At 36.0% G+C, this 22618-nt stretch overlaps 1 protein-coding gene, 1 long non-coding RNA gene and 1 other non-coding gene across 4 annotated transcripts in view; 2 read left to right on the plus strand and 1 right to left on the minus strand.

Annotated features, from left to right (window-relative positions):
- Positions 1 to 22618, minus strand: part of LOC124384641 (eukaryotic translation initiation factor 4 gamma 3-like) — a 271327-nt gene that overhangs the window by 184264 nt on the left and 64445 nt on the right. The gene's annotated exons all lie outside the window — the stretch shown is intronic.
- Positions 11749 to 11821, plus strand: trnav-uac. Its single transcript has one exon. It is a non-coding gene; the product is annotated as a tRNA-Val (tRNA).
- On the plus strand, positions 18995 to 22589 carry LOC124384689. Its single transcript, XR_006925476.1, has 4 exons — positions 18995 to 19056; positions 21307 to 21488; positions 21673 to 22249; positions 22455 to 22589. It is a non-coding gene; the product is annotated as an uncharacterized LOC124384689 (long non-coding RNA).

Raw genomic sequence — 22618 nt, forward strand, 5'->3', positions numbered from 1 at the left:
GAACAGAGTAGGAACATTCTGACCACCTGCTGGTTTCTTTTGAGAGACTGCTGAAAGGAAATTTCTTGAACTATCTATGGATTCAGTCTCGGTCGACCTCATTGTTTTGAATAGAAGTGACCGAACTGAACTCTTGAACCGAGTCACTTGAACTGAATCTAAAGAGTCGAAATCATCGAATCAAATCTTTTCTAACTGAATTGACCAAACTGAATGGACTGAATTATTAAAATGAATCTATTAAATAGTTCTTTCTGATGTTTTTCTACTAACTGCAGTTGTCAAAAGTTATACTTGAACTATGATGTTATGAGGCTGCATTGGAACTAAACTTTATAGTATTATGTGCATCAGATGAACCCATGAAGAACTCATGTATTGTAAACTGATTTAATCTCTGTGTTATTGTGATTTAATATTTAAACTGATGCTGTGAATACTGTTCAATAACTGTTTATTTTATTACTTTAACTTCTGTTCATGTAAAATTGGGTTTAAACAGAAACACACACTATATTTAAGATATTTATTTATTTTGAAGTAATAAAAAATATTGAGTTACAATAATCACTGATATGTTTGTACTTTATTATATGTAGGACATGTCCAGCTTGATCTCCTCTTTTCTTTCTCTGGTTTTCTTTCTCTAGTGCTGAAGTCATATTGCTGAACAGCTGTACAGCTTCCTCCAGTCACTCTCGGTTTCCATCCTCATTTCTCTTCCTCACCTAAGAATCTTTGTTTCCTCAGAGATTTTCTGCGACTCTTTGGGCTTGTAGAGGTTCAGCTTTCTGTTTCTGCTGTTTCTCATAGTCAGAACCCAAAGTGCCCTCAGCTGAGCTTCATGTTTCTCCAATTGCTCTTGGTTTCTCAGAATGATCTTTTTGATGATATATTTTTATGGAGAGCAAAATATTTTAGGTTATTTAAAGTTAAATTTTTATTTATTCTGGAATAATTTTCCTGTCTGTTTTTATTAATATTTATGTTAAAAAGCATTGTTTTAGTGTGTTCAATAAATGTTTATCCTGTTCGGCCCGCAACCTAAAGTGTGCTTTGAGTTTTGGCCCCCTGTGCAATTGAGTTTGACACCCTGATATAGATAAATATCAATAATTATTAATAATAACATAATTGAACTGGTAGCCCTTCACATTAGTCGATACCCAAGAAGTAGCTCTCGGTGTCAAAAAGGTTGGTGACCCCTGTTTTATAATCTTGTTAATTTTGTCCCTACATGAACATATACATTTTTATATTTAGTCATTGTGATTTCACCCTTTTACATCGTATCTCTGTTGGTTTCTTTTATTCAGCTCCATCTCACAGATGTTCTGGGACAGCTCTTAGAAGCGTTCTCCTCCGACAGTATCGTCAATTTCAGCTCTTCTCCTCACCACTGAGATTGCTCCATTTATTAAACATCTCTACTCCAGCTGTTCCAGAGAACCCCTGTCTGCCTCCTCGCATCGTGAAGAATACTTTTACACGTGATATGGGCACACAGACCTCGTCTGACCTTCCTGCTGTTTATCATCAGGTGACACAGACCAACAATGAAGACTATGACGACTCCCATATTCCTGCATCAACTCTACCATCTCCTCCTTATCCTTCATGTTGGTCCCCTACTGATTATTCTCCTACTTCCCCCGTTCTCTCACCTGATCATTATTATTATCCTCCCATATCTTCCCCTGAGTCTGATCCTGATTGCTCACCCATGTCTTCTGCAGCAGCAATGGCCCACAAACTCTTCTTTCCCAGTAAACATGCCTAAGTCTGCCTTGTTTCTGTTTCTCCTACACACTTATAACATTAGTCAGACCCTATTCTACTCTATTTATTACTAACTGATTATTATTATTTAATTATACTTGGAGTAAATAGGTTACATGAGTTTGATTAACTATACTATACTAATCACCAGTGTTGTGCTCGTTACTAAAAAATAGTAACTAGTTACAGTTACTCGTTACTTTATTCAAAAAGTAACTCAATTACTTTGTTGATTATTTACACCAAAAAGTAATGTGTTACTGTTAAAAGTAACTTTTTGATTACTTTTTAAAGGACCTTCTTTAATGTTCCCAATAATGCCCTTTTATGCGTTATGGTCTACAAACACAAAACTGACTTAAAACAAAACTAAAGTGGCTTCTGCATCATAAAAGCTGTTGTGTTGAGCTCTTAAAAATGTTCCTTTCACAGCTGAAGTATGAAAACTATCAACAATGTAGAACAGAACACCGGGTTAGCTTCTAGCTTCTAGCTCCTCAGGCATGGAGTTTCTGGAGGTGTTGCTATCGCAGTAGATATGAGCTTGAACCAGAAAGACACAGCTTACATTAGACTAAAAGTTTTGTCTTTATACTCAACTAAAGTGAAATAATGAGCATATTTCCACTTTGAGAAACTCGTCTTGCTCTCGCCTCGACTCGCCATTACTGCCGCACAGACCTGAATAAACAGAGACACACCCACAGTGCGTGTCCAGAGAGAAGTTTAATAATAAAAAGCATGTTGGTTTAATTACAAAAACAATTAATGCTCCAATGTTTGGAAAAGATCTCTAAAAGATCCTAACATTTGATGTAAACCTTGATATTGAAGACCCAAAGGTCCCTAATGTTTGTTGACAAATAGTGTTTTACATAAAAGAATCAGCTTTTATTTTACCAAAGGTTATGATCACATCTTGACATGTGGATTCGATTTGATTATAAATCTTAATGTTTCTATTTATTAATTCATGGAGCCATAAATCTTTTGGCAAAATTTCCATCAAATTTTGAAAATCTTCAAAATGTTTCTTGGTTGCTGCTAATCGCTGCTGCTTCTTGCTGCTGTTTGTTTGTTTGGTGGTTGTCAATGAGATACTCAAATTTGTATTATGACATCATAAAAGCGATTCTGTACACATCACTCTGGTCACATGACCAGCTGGAGACTTGAGTCCCAAAGCACTTAAAGCACAAACACACTGCAAAATATTATTTTAATACAAAATTACCTTCAAATATCAATCTAGAAAATGGCCCTGAATCCTGTATGTACACAAAACAGACAAATGAATCTCATTTAAAATGCTTTCAGTGATTCTACATTCTGTTTATATAAATGTTTCTGCAGTTTGCATGTTAATTGGCTGGATTATTATTATTATTATTATTATTATTATTATTATTATTATTATTATTATTATTATTATTATTATTATTATTATTATTATTATTATTATTATTATTATTATTATTATTATTATTATTATTATTATTATTATTATTATTATTATTATTATTATTATTATTATTATTATTATTATTATTATTATTATTATTATTATTATTATTATTATTATTATTATTATTATTATTATTATTATTATTATTATTATTATTATTATTATTATTATTATTATTATTATTATTATTATTATTATTATTATTATTATTATTATTATTATTATTATTATTATTATTATTATTATTATTATTATTATTATTATTATTATTATTATTATTATTATTATTATTATTATTATTATTATTATTATTATTATTATTATTATTATTATTATTATTATTATTATTATTATTATTATTATTATTATTATTATTATTATTATTATTATTATTATTATTATTATTATTATTATTATTATTATTATTATTATTATTATTATTATTATTATTATTATTATTATTATTATTATTATTATTATTATTATTATTATTATTATTATTATTATTATTATTATTATTATTATTATTATTATTATTATTATTATTATTATTATTATTATTATTATTATTATTATTATTATTATTATTATTATTATTATTATTATTATTATTATTATTATTATTATTATTTAATTATACTTGGAGTAAATAGGTTACATGAGTTTGATTAAATATACTATACTAATCACCAGTGTTGTGCTCGTTACTAAAAAATAGTAACTAGTTACAGTTACTCGTTACTTTATTCAAAAAGTAACTCAATTACTTTGTTGATTATTTACACCAAAAAGTAATGTGTTACTGTTAAAAGTAACTTTTTGATTACTTTTTAAAGGACCTTCTTTAATGTTCCCAATAATGCCCTTTTATGCGTTATGGTCTACAAACACAAAACTGACTTAAAACAAAACTAAAGTGGCTTCTGCATCATAAAAGCTGTTGTGTTGAGCTCTTAAAAATGTTCCTTTCACAGCTGAAGTATGAAAACTATCAACAATGTAGAACAGAACACCGGGTTAGCTTCTAGCTTCTAGCTCCTCAGGCATGGAGTTTCTGGAGGTGTTGCTATCGCAGTAGATATGAGCTTCGAACCAGAAAGACACAGCTTACATTAGACTAAAAAGTTTTTGTCTTTATACTCAACTAAAGTGAAATAATGAGCATATTTCCACTTTGAGAAACTCGTCTTGCTCTCGCCTCGACTCGCCATTACTGCCGCACAGACCTGAATAAACAGAGACACACCCACAGTGCGTGTCCAGAGAGAAGTTTATTAATAAAAAGCATGTTGGTTTAATTACAAAACAATTAATGCTCCAATGTTTGGAAAAGATCTCTAAAAGATCCTAACATTTGATGTAAACCTTGATATTGAAGACCCAAAGGTCCCTAATGTTTGTTGACAAATAGTGTTTTACATAAAAGAATCAGCTTTTATTTTACCAAAGGTTATGATCACATCTTGACATGTGGATTCGATTTGATTATAAATCTTAATGTTTCTATTTATTAATTCATGGAGCCATAAATCTTTTGGCAAAATTTCCATCAAATTTTGAAAATCTTCAAAATGTTTCTTGGTTGCTGCTAATCGCTGCTGCTTCTTGCTGCTGTTTGTTTGTTTGGTGGTTGTCAATGAGATACTCAAATTTGTATTATGACATCATAAAAGCGATTCTGTACACATCACTCTGGTCACATGACCAGCTGGAGACTTGAGTCCCAAAGCACTTAAAGCACAAACACACTGCAAAATATTATTTTAATACAAAATTACCTTCAAATATCAATCTAGAAAATGGCCCTGAATCCTGTATGTACTGTAGATGTTTTGTTTGAAGTGTTGTGATCATGAAGATGAAATCCTGCAGGTTATTTGGGTTTGTACTGTGCAGAGTGGGCTTTCAGTCCTAATGCTCTTAAACGTCGAGACACTGTATGACGAGACAGATCCTTACCCTGTTCAGCACTGAACTGGTGAGCAATTCCAGCTGCAGTGTGGAAACGATTGCCCATTGAGATCCTCTGCAGTATCCTGTCCTCTCTTGTATTTGTCTTCCGTGGACGACCAGCCTTCTTGGCAGACTTGAATGAGTTTGTGATGTTGTAAAGATTCAATATTCTTGAAATCACAGATTTGGAACGACCAACTTGTCTTGCTATGGCTGATAGGGTCATTCCTTTGGCCTTCATCTGGACAACCTGCTGTTCAGTCACTTTAGAACGGCCCACCATCTTGCAGAGTCAGTGAAACTGGAAGTTAGGCTGCCAGTTAAATAGGGGTTGACAGATAATCAAGGAAATTAGCACCAGGTGCCAGATTACACAAATAACTGGGAGGTATCTGAAAGTGTTCTCTAATTTTGATCAGTGTGTTTTCTGCAAAATAATGTTCTATATGTGTAAGTTTGTCTCTGATGAACAAGCCGGTGCCGACTGTGGCGAGAAAAAACTCCCCGAGACGGCATAAGGAGGAAACCTTGAGAGGAACCAGACTCATGAGGGAACCCGTCCTCATCTGGGTTTCACTGAATGTCCATTTATTACAGCTAAATGATGTTGAGGTGAAGTGATGATCAGATACACACTGTAGTCCTGAGTCAGTGTAGCAGACTGTTAACATAAACTACAGTCCGAATCCCAACCCTCAAAACTCCTGTTCTTACTTCTGCGTGGACTATTTCAGCCTGGTGGTCGTAAGTTTTTGGACACTTTGTTTTTTGTGTTTTTTTCCTACGAGTACATTGTATTTTACCTGATAGTAGTAGTGCACATGTTTGATCTAAAATAATGAAAGTGATGAGACGGAACTCTTTGTACAAATAATTACACACACACACACACGTGTTCACGCTTTATTCACTTTCCTGTGATGTAGCTTCCTGTGTTTGACTTGTTTGCCGCGAGTTCCGTGTTTGTATTTGTGTTGGCATTTTCAAACTAAACGTTACTATTTATATACCTCTTTTTCCTCTTTAAATCAACCTGAATAGTTTTTTATCTTCCTGACTTGTGCCTGTAGCTCGTTAACTCGACTACCACTAGTGTTGACTACATTCATTGCCTCACATTTTTCTTAAATCTGTTCGCGATTATAAGCACTATGTCGGTTGTGTGTCTGCCTTTGAGCACAGGTGAGGACTCCTTTGAGTTGTAAACGGTGGAGTTGGAGCTGGAGGCTTTGGAGAAACAGATTTGCAATCTACATGCAAAGCATGACCAGCTGCGAGAGTGGAAAGAGGTGCTGGAAACATTACGGACGGATGCTCACTCGTCCCAGGTAAATTTTTGAACCTAACGCTTCCAGCACCTCAACTCCACTTGTCTCAGGTATCGTTCCCTCCGGGGCACCACAGACCCTTAATCGACTTAATAATATCCCACGGAGCAGACGTCACTGATATAGATATTTTACCTCAGAGTGATGACATCACAGACCATTACCTCATACTGTACCAGAGGTGGCAAAAGTACACACATCCTTTACTTAAGTAGAAGTACAGATACTCATGTTTTAAAATACTCAGGTAAAAGTTAAAGTACTGATAACTTTCACTTGAGTAAAAAAGTATAAAGAAGTTTTGGCTCTGACATGTACTTAAGTTAAAAGTAGCTGCTACTTCTACCTGTTTTAGTGTCACGTTGGTAACTGGACCTCACATCATATTAATATTAGGGCTGTCAATCAAATTAAATATTTAATCTCAACATAATCGCACATTTCGCACAGAGAGCGCCCCTGTCTTTTACTTTATTTTACAAAAGCACAGCTTTACTTCTTCTTGTTTTCTGCCTGCTGATTCTTAGCTTCGTAAACTAGTCTACATCTGTGGTGAGTGAGAGGCAGGACATTATACACCAGTGGATTGAAAAAGATGCACAATGACAGGAAATGGTTTGCTCTGTAAAAAAATAAAAAATATTGACATTTAACCAAATCAATGGATTAAAAAAAAGTAATGAGCCGGTTTTGAAAATGTAAGAAGTAAAAAATACAGATATTTGTGTAAAAATGTAATGAGTGAAAGTAAAATGTTGTCTGAAAAATATTCCAGATTTCATGGTGTAGCAGTCAATCAAAAACAGAAAATCTGTTTTCAGCCAACGACCCTGCTTCAGTGAAGAAAGACCTGAGAGACATGGTGCAGTCATAAAAACCTGGAGCTTAACACGCTCAAAACAGTGGAGATGATTGTGACATTTGAGTCAGTGATTTTTCTAAGTTTAATTTATATTTTCCAGTTAGATTTTGAGAGATATGTTTCTATTTATTAATTCATGGAGCCATAAATCTTTTTGGCAAAATTTCCATCAAATTTTGAAAATCTTCAAAATGTTTCTTGGTTGCTGCTAATCGCTGCTGCTTCTTGCTGCTGTTTGTTTGTTTGGTGGTTGTCAATGAGATACTCAAATTTGTATTATGACATCATAAAAGCGATTCTGTACACATCACTCTGGTCACATGACCAGCTGGAGACTTGAGTCCCAAAGCACTTAAAGCACAAACACACTGCAAAATATTATTTTAATACAAAATTACCTTCAAATATCAATCTAGAAAAATGGCCCTGAATCCTGTATGTACACAAAACAGACAAATGAATCTCATTTAAAATGCTTTCAGTGATTCTACATTCTGTTTATATAAATGTTTCCGCAGTTTGCATGTTAATTGGCTGGATGGAGCTTTTATTCATTAGTTATTTATCCAGTTATCATCTGTTAACCTGTTATTTCAACAAAACCAGATTTTTAATTCATTTTTATTTGTATTGTGTTTTTAACAATGAACATTGTTTCGAAGCAGCTTTACACAGATAATGTGGTGATAAAAATAAATATGATGTTCTATATGTGTAAGTTTGTCTCTGATGAACAAGCCGGTGCCGACTGTGGCGAGAAAAAACTCCCCGAGACGGCATAAGGAGGAAACCTTGAGAGGAACCAGACTCATGAGGGAACCCGTCCTCATCTGGGTTTCACTGAATGTCCATTTATTACAGCTAAATGATGTTGAGGTGAAGTGATGATCAGATACACACTGTAGTCCTGAGTCAGTGTAGCAGACTGTTAACATAAACTACAGTCCGAATCCCAACCCTCAAAACTCCTGTTCTTACTTCTGCGTGGACTATTTCAGCCTGGTGGTCGTAAGTTTTTGGACACTTTGTTTTTTGTGTTTTTTTCCTACGAGTACATTGTATTTTACCTGATAGTAGTAGTGCACATGTTTGATCTAAAATAATGAAAGTGATGAGACGGAACTCTTTGTACAAATAATTACACACACACACACACACACGTGTTCACGCTTTATTCACTTTCCTGTGATGTAGCTTCCTGTGTTTGACTTGTTTGCCGCGAGTTCCGTGTTTGTATTTGTGTTGGCATTTTCAAACTAAACGTTACTATTTATATACCTCTTTTTCCTCTTTAAATCAACCTGAATAGTTTTTTATCTTCCTGACTTGTGCCTGTAGCTCGTTAACTCAACTACCACTAGTGTTGACTACATTCATTGCCTCACATTTTTCTTAAATCTGTTCGCGATTATAAGCACTATGTCGGTTGTGTGTCTGCCTTTGAGCACAGGTGAGGACTCCTTTGAGTTGTAAACGGTGGAGTTGGAGCTGGAGGCTTTGGAGAAACAGATTTGCAATCTACATGCAAAGCATGACCAGCTGCGAGAGTGGAAAGAGGTGCTGGAAACATTACGGACGGATGCTCACTCGTCCCAGGTAAATTTTTGAACCTAACGCTTCCAGCACCTCAACTCCACTTGTCTCAGGTATCGTTCCCTCCGGGGCACCACAGACCCTTAATCGACTTAATAATATCCCACGGAGCAGACGTCACTGATATAGATATTTTACCTCAGAGTGATGACATCACAGACCATTACCTCATACTGTACCAGAGGTGGCAAAAGTACACATCCTTTACTTAAGTAGAAGTACAGATACTCATGTTTTAAAATACTCAGGTAAAAGTTAAAGTACTGATAACTTTCACTTGAGTAAAAAAGTATAAAGAAGTTTTGGCTCTGACATGTACTTAAGTTAAAAGTAGGTGCTACTTCTACCTGTTTTAGTGTCACGTTGGTAACTGGACCTCACATCATATTAATATTAGGGCTGTCAATCAAATTAAATATTTTATCTCAACATAATCGCACATTTCGCACAGAGAGCGCCCCCTGTCTTTTTACTTTATTTTACAAAAGCACAGCTTTACTTCTTCTTGTTTTCTGCCTGCTGATTCTTAGCTTCGTAAACTAGTCTACATCTGTGGTGAGTGAGAGGCAGGACATTATACACCAGTGGATTGAAAAAGATGCACAATGACAGGAAATGGTTTGCTCTGTAAAAAAATAAAAAATATTGACATTTAACCAAATCAATGGATTAAAAAAAAGTAATGAGCCGGTTTTGAAAATGTAAGAAGTAAAAATACAGATATTTGTGGAAAAGGTGTTCTGGTAGCATGGTATAGACAGGACAAAACTCCTTCAACTGTTGAGCAGTGAAGATGACATTATTTCAGAATTGTTCAATTGTTTATAAATTGTTCTCTAATTTTGATCAGTGTGTTTTCTGCAAAATAATGTTTTTTTAAATGCCTTAGTTATTTTGTGGAAAAGGTGTTCTGGTAGCATGGTATAGACAGGACAAAACTCCTTCAACTGTTGAGCAGTGAAGATGACATTATTTCAGAATTGTTCAATTGTTTATAAATTGTTCTCTAATTTTGATCAGTGTGTTTTCTGCAAAATAATGTTTTTTTAAATGCCTTAGTTATTTTGTGGAAAAGGTGTTCTGGTAGCATGGTATAGACAGGACAAAAACTCCTTCAACTGTTGAGCAGTGAAGATGACATTATTTCAGAATTGTTCAATTGTTTATAAATTGTTCTCTAATTTTGATCTCCAGTGTACATATTTTCCTTCAATAAGTCTGGAAATGCAGCCATTACACTCTCTTTATGTCCTCGTTTTCAGTCCTAACTATAATGATGTTCATAACAAAACTGGCATGAAGAAACGTGTTCACGCTTTATTCACTTTCCTGTGATGTAGCTTCCTGTGTTTGACTTGTTTGCCGTGAGTTCCGTGTTTGTATTTGTGTTGGCATTTTCAAACTAAACTTTACTATTTATATACCTCTTTTTCCTCTTTAAATCAACCTGAATTGTTTTTTGTCTTCCTGACTTGTGCCTGTAGCTCGTTAACTCGACTACCACTAGTGTTGACTACATTCATTGCCTCACATTTTTTCTTAAATCTGTTCGCGATTATAAGCACTATGTCGGTTGTGTGTCTGCCTTTGAGCACAGGTGAGGACTCCTTTGAGTTGTAAACGGTGGAGTTGGAGCTGGAGGCTTTGGAGAAACAGATTTGCAATCTACATGCAAAGCATGACCAGCTGCGAGAGTGGAAAGAGGTGCTGGAAACATTACGGACGGATGCTCACTCGTCCCAGGTAAATTCTTGAAACTAATGCTCCCAGCACCTCAACTCCACTTGTCTCAGGTATCGTTCCCTCCGGGGCACCACAGACCCTTAATCGACTTAATAATATCCCACGGAGCAGACGTCACTGATATAGATATTTTACCTCAGAGTGATGACATCACAGACCATTACCTCATACTGTACCAGAGGTGGCAAAAGTACACACATCCTTTACTTAAGTAGAAGTACAGATACTCATGTTTTAAAATACTCAGGTAAAAGTTAAAGTACTGATAACTTTCACTTGAGTAAAAAAGTATAAAGAAGTTTTGGCTCTGACATGTACTTAAGTTAAAAGTAGCTGCTACTTCTACCTGTTTTAGTGTCACGTTGGTAACTGGACCTCACATCATATTAATATTAGGGCTGTCAATCAAATTAAATATTTTATCTCAACATAATCGCACATTTCGCACAGAGAGCGCCCCCTGTCTTTTTACTTTATTTTACAAAAGCACAGCTTTACTTCTTCTTGTTTTCTGCCTGCTGATTCTTAGCTTCGTAAACTAGTCTACATCTGTGGTGAGTGAGAGGCAGGACATTATACACCAGTGGATTGAAAAAGATGCACAATGACAGGAAATGGTTTGCTCTGTAAAAAAATAAAAAATATTGACATTTAACCAAATCAATGGATTAAAAAAAAGTAATGAGCCGGTTTTGAAAATGTAAGAAGTAAAAAATACAGATATTTGTGTAAAAATGTAATGAGTGAAAGTAAAATGTTGTCTGAAAAATATTCCAGATTTCATGGTGTAGCAGTCAATCAAAAACAGAAAATCTGTTTTCAGCCAACGACCCTGCTTCAGTGAAGAAAGACCTGAGAGACATGGTGCAGTCATAAAAACCTGGAGCTTAACACGCTCAAAACAGTGGAGATGATTGTGACATTTGAGTCAGTGATTTTTCTAAGTTTAATTTATATTTTTCCAGTTAGATTTCGAGAGATATGTTTCTATTTATGCACATTGGACATCAACCTTCTCAGCAGCAGGTTCCATAGTGTAGCGGTCATCACGTCTGCTTTACACGCAGAAGGTCCTGGGTTTGACCCCCAGTGGAGCCATGCCCTTGAGTTTCTGATTCTAATTTTGGATTGCTTTTCCTCCATTTCTGTTTCAACCACAATGCAGAAACATGCAAAACAGTTTATTTATTTCCAGGATTGAGTAACAATTTGTGAGTAATATATAAACCTCACTCATGTTTGCAACCTGCATGGTTCCACTGGAAGGACCTTCTGTGTGTAAAGCAGATGTGACGACCACTACCCTATGGATCCACACAATCATCTGCACAGCATAAATGAGCAGAAATAATGATTCAGGCAATATGTTTTCCAGATTGCAACTATACAGTTTTGGGAAACTTGTTCCCAATGTACCCTCAGCTTTCTGTTCTCGGTTGAGAGGAATACAAGTGCTTTTCTAATACTGTATGAGAGTGTGTGATCTGGAGTCTGTGCAGCGGCTGCTGTTCTCACTCTATTTATTCCAGCTCTTTTTTAAAGTCGTGTTACATCCTCGATGACTTCAAACTTTACTCTTTACACTATTAATACAGTTCTAAAATGAATTGTATTGATTTGTATGAATCATCTTGTATGAATTGTATGAATGAAGAATATTAATACATTTTATTCACTCTATGGTGCTCGGTGGTCAGGGATAAAAACACACAGCACACATTATGACGCGTCCACTGCAAAAAATATCCGTCGAAATAAAGAAATAAAAGCATGATTTAAGAAGAAACTCTACAGACTAGAAACAAGTCAAATGATTTGCCAGTGCAGTAAAATAATTACACTTGGTAAGATTTCTTGAAATAAGAAGTGATTAAAGCGATGCTGCAGCACTCGTGTGTCTGTTTTCTGAAGCAGCTTCTGCACCTGACGCACAGCACGAGGACTCGACTTCTTTGATGGACCCTTGTGAGGTCTGTTCTGAGTGGAACACGTCTTGGAAAACCTCTGTATGACCCTGACCACTGTACTGTAACTCAGTGTCAGGATGTTACTGATCTTCTTATCGCCTCGGCATCATGGTGGAGTCTCCTGTCATCAGAGAGTCTTTACCATGAGGTGCCGTGTAGAACATCCAGTGGTCAGTATGAGAGAATTGAATAACAGAATATAAGATTGTTATTTTGTTATTTAAAGAGAAGTTTAAATAACATTGGATTATTTTTTTCATTTGATGAATTTTAAGTTCATTCATTTTTTCATTCATGTATTTTTGCTCTTGTTGTGAAGTGAAGTTTGTGTCATTGCTGCTACACTGTGCATCTGAACGATCACGACTCAAATCTCACAATAAACTTTAGGGTTTTATCACATTTTCTACTTTCATTCATCTGATTGTCTCCCCAGTGTCCAACTGCTCCATGGCTTTGTGTATCAGTCACCTCACAACTATAGCAAAGAGTTTTTATTATTGACCGAGTAAATTCCAAGTGATTCAGTGCTTATGCTCAGAGACTGACCTGATTTTTTTCAACTACTGCTGAATGTTTGTTTACATTCACAATATTCATTATTATATGCACATTATATTCCACATGGATCGTGCAGTACAGTGTACAAGTTGTTAATAACATTCTTGTGTATGTTTCTATTTTCTTTATAGTGATTAATCTGTAGGATATATCATATAAATGTGGAAATCTTCATATAATAATAATAAAAGTAATCATTTAAAAATAAAAAATATGTTTAAATGTAGACCTTTATATATATATATTTATATGTATTTATTTTAGTTTTAAACATATTGATAGTCATTTTTATTTATTTTTGCTGTATTTTGATGTTTTCAATTACATTGCAGTAAATTATGACTTTTTGTTGGTATTTAATTTTAGTGTCGGTTTAGTTTTTAATCTATTACACAGTAAAAGCCTTAATATTTATAAATGTGTATTTGAAGTTAATTAAAATTAAAATATTTACGCTGTAATACTGCACTGTATTTAACTGTCTGAACCAGATTTATTCTAGTTTTAAACATATTGATAGTCATTTTTATTTATTTTTGTTGTATTTTGATGTTTTCAATTACATTGCAGTAAATTATGACTTTTTGTTGGTATTTAATTTTAGTGTCGGTTTAGTTTTTAATCTATTACACAGTAAAAGCCTTAATATTTATAAATGTGTATTTGAAGTTAATTAAAATTAAAATATTTACGCTGTAATACTGCACTGCATTTAACTAATAATATTATTATTATTGTTATATATTGTTATAATTTTAAATGTACTGATAATTTTATTTTGATTCTTTATATTTTGAAGTTTTATTTCAGATTAGTTTCAGTTAATAACTTTTTTTATTGTATTTAATTTTAGTCTACCAAACTACAAAAATCACTCAGTGTTGAATTGAGGTTTTTGGACATTTATTCCAGCTCATAAATCCTATAAAACATGCAGCATTAAACATGAACTTCCAGCAGATGAACATCTCATAATACTGTCTGGAAGTGAGAAATGTACAGGTTGTTTTTACTCCATACACATGAACTTACTTTGATCAGAAACACAATCATACTCCAAATCAATTAATCAATAAAGTCAATAAAAGAATCCCAAACTGCTGTGTGTCTTGTCCTCGCTATTAATGACGTCATTAGAGCTCCACTACTTCTAATGACCTGCTGTGACAGTGAGCTCTAATACACATCACACTGCCACCTACTGGTCATTTATGATTCTGCAACATTCATAGAGTCACTCCGGTCAACTTCCGGTTTTCAACTCGGATTCACTCGCTTTATACACAGTTTACAGCCGTTTTTATCTTATTTATGACTGTAATATCGCTCTTCTCTCAGGAACAACAGAAAAGCTGTGAAGACATGATATTTTATCCGCTCTTTACCTCTGTAATGTGCGCATGCGCATAGTGTCAGGTTAAGAGAGACCGGGTTACGTCACAGACGGAGGGCGGGCATCTCCCTGTGACGTCACAGTAAGGTAACGTCTATAATTGGAAACGCGACTCTGTTTCTCTCATTTCCAAGGTTTTTGCTTGTGAGTAAAGAGGCATAAACATGGAGCTCTTCAGAAGGTTGAGAGAGTTTTTTCAAACCAGAAGAACAAAGAAAACTAAGCAGATTGCTGAAATGAAGGAGAAGCTGGAACACATGGAGAAAGTAGTGAAAGACTTGGATGCATTTTCTCTTCTAATGATAGAGAAGATAACAGAAGAGAAAGAAGAGAAAGCCATTCTGCTACAGACGGTGCAAAAGCTGGAGGCTACTTTGGCTTCTGAGCGAAAGCAGCAGGAACAGGACATAACTGAGAGAAGCCAGAGCTGGGCGAGAGAACAGAAACAACTGGAGGAACGTGTTGCTCAGCTTGAGGTCACTTTGGATCAGACCACCATGGAGCTCCAGTCTTCCCTGAAAATCAATGAGGAACTGGAGAAAACTGTGGACTGTGAGAGAGAGAGCTGGACAAGAGAACAAAAGAAAGTGGAGGAACATGTTGCTCAGCTTGAGGTCACTTTGAAACAGACGACCAAGGACCTCCAGTCTTCCCTGGAAATCCATGAGGAACTGGAGAAAACTGTAGAATGTGAGAGAGAGAGCTGGACGAGAGAGCAAAAGAAAGTGGAGGAACATGTTGCTCAGCTTGAGGCCACTTTGGAACAGACCACCATGAAGCTCCAGTCTTCCCTGAAAATCCATGAGGAACTGGAGAAAACTGTAGAATGTGAGAGAGAGAGCTGGACGAGAGAGCAAAAGAAAGTGGAGGAACATGTTGCTCAGCTTGAGGCCACTTTGGAACAGACCACCATGAAGCTCCAGTCTTCCCTGAAAATCCTTAAGGAACTGGAGAAAAATGTGGAATGTGAGAGAAAGAGCTGGACGAGAGAGCAAAAGAAAGTGGAGGAACATGTTGCTCAGCTTGAGGTCACTTTGGAACAGACCACCATGGAGCTCCAGGATACTCAGAATCACTGTGAGAAAGTAAAAAATAGTGCAGAGCAGGAGAGAGATCATTTGATCAGAGAGAAAGAGCGACTGGAGGAACGTGTTGCTCAGTTTGAGCCCACGTTGGATTTTAAAGAAAACAAGAGGACGAAGAGAGAAAACTAAACTTGACATAGAGGAGAGGAACAACTTACAGCTTCAGACCAACAGGGGGCTCCAGGATACCCAGAATCTCTGTGAGGAAGAAAAGAAGACTTCAGAGAATAAAACAGATCATTATATGAGAGTCCGAGAGCGATGGGAGGAAATTGTTGCTCAGCTGAGACAAGAAAACATTCAAAAGAAAAGGAGAAATAGAAAAAAAAGAAGACGACAAGAGAAACAGAGAGTCTGAACACTTTTACTACAGCGAGACACAATAAACACTATTAAATAAATAAAGATTTTGAATTTCAATCATGTCTAATGTCTCTTCATCACAGAGAGCATTCAATGATGGTATTTTTTCTTGAAATCCACTTTAGTAAAGTCAGTGATGTTTGATGTCCTTAAAGAAAAGGAATTTGACAGAAACTGAAGTTGAGGTATTTTCTTGCAGCTTTAGTGCTTTGTTCATTTTGAGCTCTGAAAGCAATATAGCTGACAGTTAATGTGGGGCAGAACCTGATTCACTTAAACATCTGTACTTTATAATTAATCACATGGATTGGCACAAGAAAGTGGATGATCTTTCAGCAGTTATTCTGACAGGGTTAACACTGGATTCACCTCACAACACCTGAACACTACTGCTGGATGGAGCAGCGGGTGCGTGCACGAGCGGCGGTTGGTGAATGGAGGGTGGAGCCGGGGGGAAACGAGCGGTGAGAAGCAGATCTGTGGCTGATGGGACTAATCAGTGTGCTCTGTTTTAGTGACTGGTGACGAGGAGAAAAAGGAGAAAGACACAAGCAGAGCTGAACATGTGTGTGTGTGTGTGTGTGTGTGTGTGTGTGTGTGTGTGTGTGTGTGTGTGTGTGTGTGTGTGTGTTGGTCCTGTTGACTTCAATAGTAAGGAATGTAGACCTGAGATCCTGATTATTGGTCTTTTATTACCCATAAGGCAGTGGTTTTTAACCTTTTTTGAGGCGTGACTCATTGTTTACATGAAGAAAACACAGTGCATGTAGGGGTACGGTCTCAGGAGCCCTGCAGTAAGTGTGCTGTGTGCATGTGATTGATGAATGTGCAGGTAGAAATTCAACTGAAACTGCATTCAATCTGGTTGATTATCAAGCAAGTTATTTTTTAACTACATTTAAGTTCCCTGTTATAGGATAACTTGCAATTCTGTAAATTCCAACTTTATTTCCATTCATTCCTGTTAATACCTAAATATTCCTGATAATTCATATGGGAAGTTTCCAGTCTTGAAAATTCCTGCAACCACATTCCTAGGAAATACATGAGCTGTTCCTTGGTCTTGGGCACAGGGATATTTTGCCTGCCTTTTTTTTGTCTTTTAAGTTTTACATTGTTCTGATATCAGATGCCCCAAGAAATTGCAGTTTAGACACAGAAGCTTTGTGTATGTGAGGATCCTCTATAATTATTTGGAGAAAGAGTCTGGTGTCATTATGCCATGGCTTGGGAAGTCGGGATGTTGTTAATAAATGTGAACTGATTTAATGTCATACAGTGTGTCTGTGTTCTACATTACAGTGGGGTCTGAGGTTCGGTTCCCAGCGTGTTGTTTCCTTACATTTTTTTATCCAGGGCCCAAAATCTTTCCACTGATCTCTCACACATTCAGAAAGTGATCTATGTAGAGCTGAACATCTCACCATGAATGGTGAACAACCTCATGCATAATTTTCTTTTTCCCCCTCTTCTATTTGTTTCAATTTTTATTTGAGCATACAATACAATACAATCCAGGTGTGAATCTACCTGTCATGAGAAGTGTATTGGAGAGTGTATGTGTAAATTATCTGCTAGGTGGCAGTAGTGGACACTCACTGGTAAGCTGTAGAACAGGGGTCACCTACGGTGGCCGAGAAGTGCAAAACAGATTAACAAATCCAAAAACAAAATAACAAATCCAAAAACAAAATAACAAATCCGAAAACACAAGTCAGACAATCCAATGTCCAATGATCGGTAAGTTTACATTCACAAACTATACCTACCTTTTCCGGTTTGTCTGACTTGTCGCTGTGTTTTCGGATTTGTTAATGTGTTTCGTGCAATGATTCAGACAAACCGGAAAAGGTAGGTATTGTTTTGTTTCCTTTGCAGACTTTCCTGAAGCCCCTAAATTAATAATGGTCATAGTGACATTGGTAACATTGCATTAATTTTATAATATCTGATAGCCATTAGAGGGCACTCTCGTGCTGCATGTGGGTGTGTTTGCAGTGTGCAGAGTAAACGAGTAAAAAACGCTGTGCAGTCATGTCTCCGGTTCTTTCTGCGCATGCTCCGAACTTAATGGTATAATATGTGTTTTATAGCATAATGATGCAAACATAACAGTATTTACATTCATCACATTACTGTGCTGGAAAACAATACAAATTAAATAAAAAGAAGAAAAAGTGTAGAAGAAGAAAAGCGGGACAAAGACAGAGGTAATGTGATGTAATGAATAGTGATGATCATATGAATAAACTCAGTTTAGTAAAAGTTTGTGAATAAACTTTATATTGGTCCAGTTTTTAAAGTTTATTCTAAAAGTTATAAATAGTGTAATAAGTGGAAAAGAAATATGAGTCAGTTCATGTCACACAGATTTATTAGTTTATTTTTAAATCTCAATTCAGTGTCATTACAAAATAGGTTTAAATTTGTAGAGATTTTATTTGGACAAACATATCAGACAAAAGAAATCAGCAACATATATTGGTCATCCTGTATCAGTCGACCTCTAGGTGTGAGTTTAAATGATATGCTCAGTTGTATGTATGAGATAATTGTAGTGTCTCTGCGTCTCTCAGAGAGACAGAGACTGTCTGGACGGTGAGACGCCACTAAGCGTTAATATTATAATAATTACACTGATCTATTAGAGACGCTTATCAGAAAAGTCCGAATCAAATCCACTCACAAGTGCAGCAGATTCATGTGATGTGAAATAATGTCCTAATGGCAGCAGCATTATACAGTCATATATATATTTCTATAAAAGAGCTCTGATACGGATTTCAGTCTTTAAGAAGAACATCTTCAGAGGGGGTTTTTCTTGTCCTGGTATCATAAGTGTAGATAAACATAGGTTGTGTTTAATTGACAGCCCTGATGAAGTCTGATGACCTGAAGAGGGTGGAGCTGAGACTTCAGACAGCAGACGGACTTCTGAGGAGGAACATCAGCACCACACGAGAGGTTAGAGGTCACCAACCTGTAATTAATCCTGGAGGAATTAAGTGTGATTAGAGATAGTGATTTAAATGTATTAATGCAGCTGTGTGTGTGTGTGTGTGAATACAATACAATACAATACAATACAATACAATACAATACAATACAATACAATACAATACAATACAATACAATACAATACAATACAATACAATACAATACAATACAATACAATACAATACAATACAATACAATACAATACAATACAATACAATACAATACAATACAATACAATACAATACAATACAATACAATACAATACAATACAATACAATACAATACAATACAATACAATACAATACAATACAATACAATACAATACAATACAATACAATACAATACAATACAATACAATACAATACAATACAATACAATACAATACAATACAATACAATACAATACAATACAATACAATACAATACAATACAATACAATACAATACAATACAATACAATACAATACAATACAATACAATACAATACAATACAATACAATACAATACAATACAATACAATACAATACAATACAATACAATACAATACAATACAATACAATACAATACAATACAATACAATACAATACAATACAATACAATACAATACAATACAATACAATACAATACAATACAGGTGTGAATCTACCTGTCATGAGAAGTGTATTGGAGTGTATGTAAATTATCTGCTAGGTGGCAGTAGTGGACACTCACTGGTAAGCTGTAGAACAGGGTCACCTACGGTGGCCGAGAAGTGCAAAACAGATTAACAAATCCGAAAACACAAGTCAGACAATCCAATGTCCAATGATCGGTAAGTTTACATTCACAAACTATACCTACCTTTTCCGGTTTGTCTGACTTGTCGCTGTGTTTTCGGATTTGTTAATGTGTTTCGTGCAATGATTCAGACAAACCGGAAAAGGTAGGTATTGTTTTGTTTCCTTTGCAGACTTTCCTGAAGCCCCTAAATTAATAATGGTCATAGTGACATTGGTAACATTGCATTAATTTTATAATATCTGATAGCCATTAGAGGGCACTCTCGTGCTGCATGTGGGTGTGTTTGCAGTGTGCAGAGTAAACGAGTAAAAAACGCTGTGCAGTCATGTCTCCGGTTCTTTCTGCGCATGCTCGAACTTAATGGTATAATATGTGTTTTATAGCATAATGATGCAAACATAACAGTATTTAAATTCATCACATTACTGTGCTGGAAAACAATACAAATTAAATAAAAAAGAAGAAAAAGTGTAGAAGAAGAAAAGCGGGACAAAGACAGAGGTAATGTGATGTAATGAATAGTGATGATCATATGAATAAACTCAGTTTAGTAAAAGTTTGTGAATAAACTTTATATTGGTCCAGTTTTTAAAGTTTATTCTAAAAGTTATAAATAGTGTAATAAGTGGAAAAGAAATATGAGTCAGTTCATGTCACACAGATTTATTAGTTTATTTTTAAATCTCAATTCAGTGTCATTACAAAATAGGTTTAAATTTGTAGAGATTTTATTTGGACAAACATATCAGACAAAAGAAATCAGCAACATATATTGGTCATCCTGTATCAGTCGACCTCTAGATGTGAGTTTAAATGATATGCTCAGTTGTATGTATGAGATAATTGTAGTGTCTCTGCGTCTCTCAGAGAGACAGAGACTGTCTGGACGGTGAGACGCCACTAAGCGTTAATATTATAATAATTACACTGATCTATTAGAGACGCTTATCAGAAAAGTCCGAATCAAATCCACTCACAAGTGCAGCAGATTCATGTGATGTGAAATAATGTCCTAATGGCAGCAGCATTATACAGTCATATATATATTTCTATAAAAGAGCTCTGATACGGATTTCAGTCTTTAAGAAGAACATCTTCAGAGGGGGTTTTTCTTGTCCTGGTATCATAAGTGTAGATAAACATAGGTTGTGTTTAATTGACAGCCCTGATGAAGTCTGATGACCTGAAGAGGGTGGAGCTGAGACTTCAGACAGCAGACGGACTTCTGAGGAGGAACATCAGCACCACACGAGAGGTTAGAGGTCACCCAACCTGTAATTAATCCTGGAGGAATTAAGTGTGATTAGAGAGATAGTGATTTAAATGTATTAATGCAGCTGTGTGTGTGTGTGTGTGTGTGTGTGTGTTACTGCAGTTATGATGATAATAATAAGAATTATAAGTATTTTTTTTCACAAGACTTTGTCTTACACTTCCAGTGACTGTAGCTGAAGCAGAAAGAAGCTTTTTAAAACTGAAACTGATGAAATCATACCTGAGATCCACCATGTCACAAGAGCACCTCAGCAGCCTCGCTGTCAGAAACATCAACCATACAAGTGCTGGTCAGATTTGCAACGATGATGTAATTGATGACTTTGCAACAAACAAAGCAAGAAAGGTCTGTTTTTAGGGAAATGACTTTGTAGTGAAAAATGTATTTAATTAGTTTGTTGTGTGAATTGCCGATTTATTAGTATTTATTTTATTATTTTATTTATGTATTTATTTGTAAATGTATTTACTGTAAATTCTTATTAAAGATAAAGTAAGTGCAGATTGTTGTTAGTTATTTATCTTTTTAGGTGGCAGCAGGATGGGGGCAGGTCATGACGTGGAAAGGAGACTCTCTGCTTGCAGGTTTCGAGTTAACTCGAGTTAATCACTAGTGTTGACTATATTCATTCCCTCCCACTTTATCACATCTCTGTATCTTAACTCTATCTGCTATTATAAGCACTATGCCGGCTGTGTGTCTGCCTTTGAGCACAGGTAAGAACTCGTTCGATGCCCAGCTGTGAGAGCGGAAAGCGGCGCTGGAAACATCCTGGGCGGACGCTCACTCTTCCCAGGTAAATTCCCGGGTTGAACCTAACGCTCCCAGCACCTCAACTCCGCGTGTCTCTCTGCCCAGGTCCAGCGCACCTACAACACGGCCCGCCCAGGTATTGTTCACTCCGGCACCGGTGCACCACGGACCCTGGATGCTGCAGCAGCGGAAGACACGAGCCAAGCCCTGGTCGAGGACGTCTCCCCCGCCACCACCACCGGCCTTCGAGATCTCGACCGAGAACCGCTTCGCCCCTCTCCGCGAGCCAAAACGTCATACTGTGATTCTTGGAGATTCCATCGTCCGGCATGTCCACGCTACCGGAGACAAAGGTAACCTGCACACTCGCTGTTTTCCTGGTGCTCGTGTTCTCGATGTCGCTGTGCAGGTACCCGCGATCCTGTCATTCCAGATCAAATCTGTCCGATTGAAAGATTTGGCGGTGGACTTTTAACATGAGACGTTATCTAAGCTGATGTGGTGTTCACAATTGGAATGACTTTGTGACCTGCATTTTTTCTGTATATTTTCTGAAAGGAATAATAAATGGGCCGATTCGAGATCTGATACGGATGCCAGGTGAAGAGGAGGTGGAGAAACAAACAGCAATGATCAATAGACCGGAAAGCTTACCGAACAAAAGTCCAGCAGGGGGCGCTCGCCTCTAACCCGGGTGTGTGTTTCTACAGAGAAACACTACA

This window comes from Silurus meridionalis, chromosome 4 (assembly GCF_014805685.1).
Source record: "Silurus meridionalis isolate SWU-2019-XX chromosome 4, ASM1480568v1, whole genome shotgun sequence".
Lineage (NCBI taxonomy): Eukaryota > Metazoa > Chordata > Actinopteri > Siluriformes > Siluridae > Silurus > Silurus meridionalis.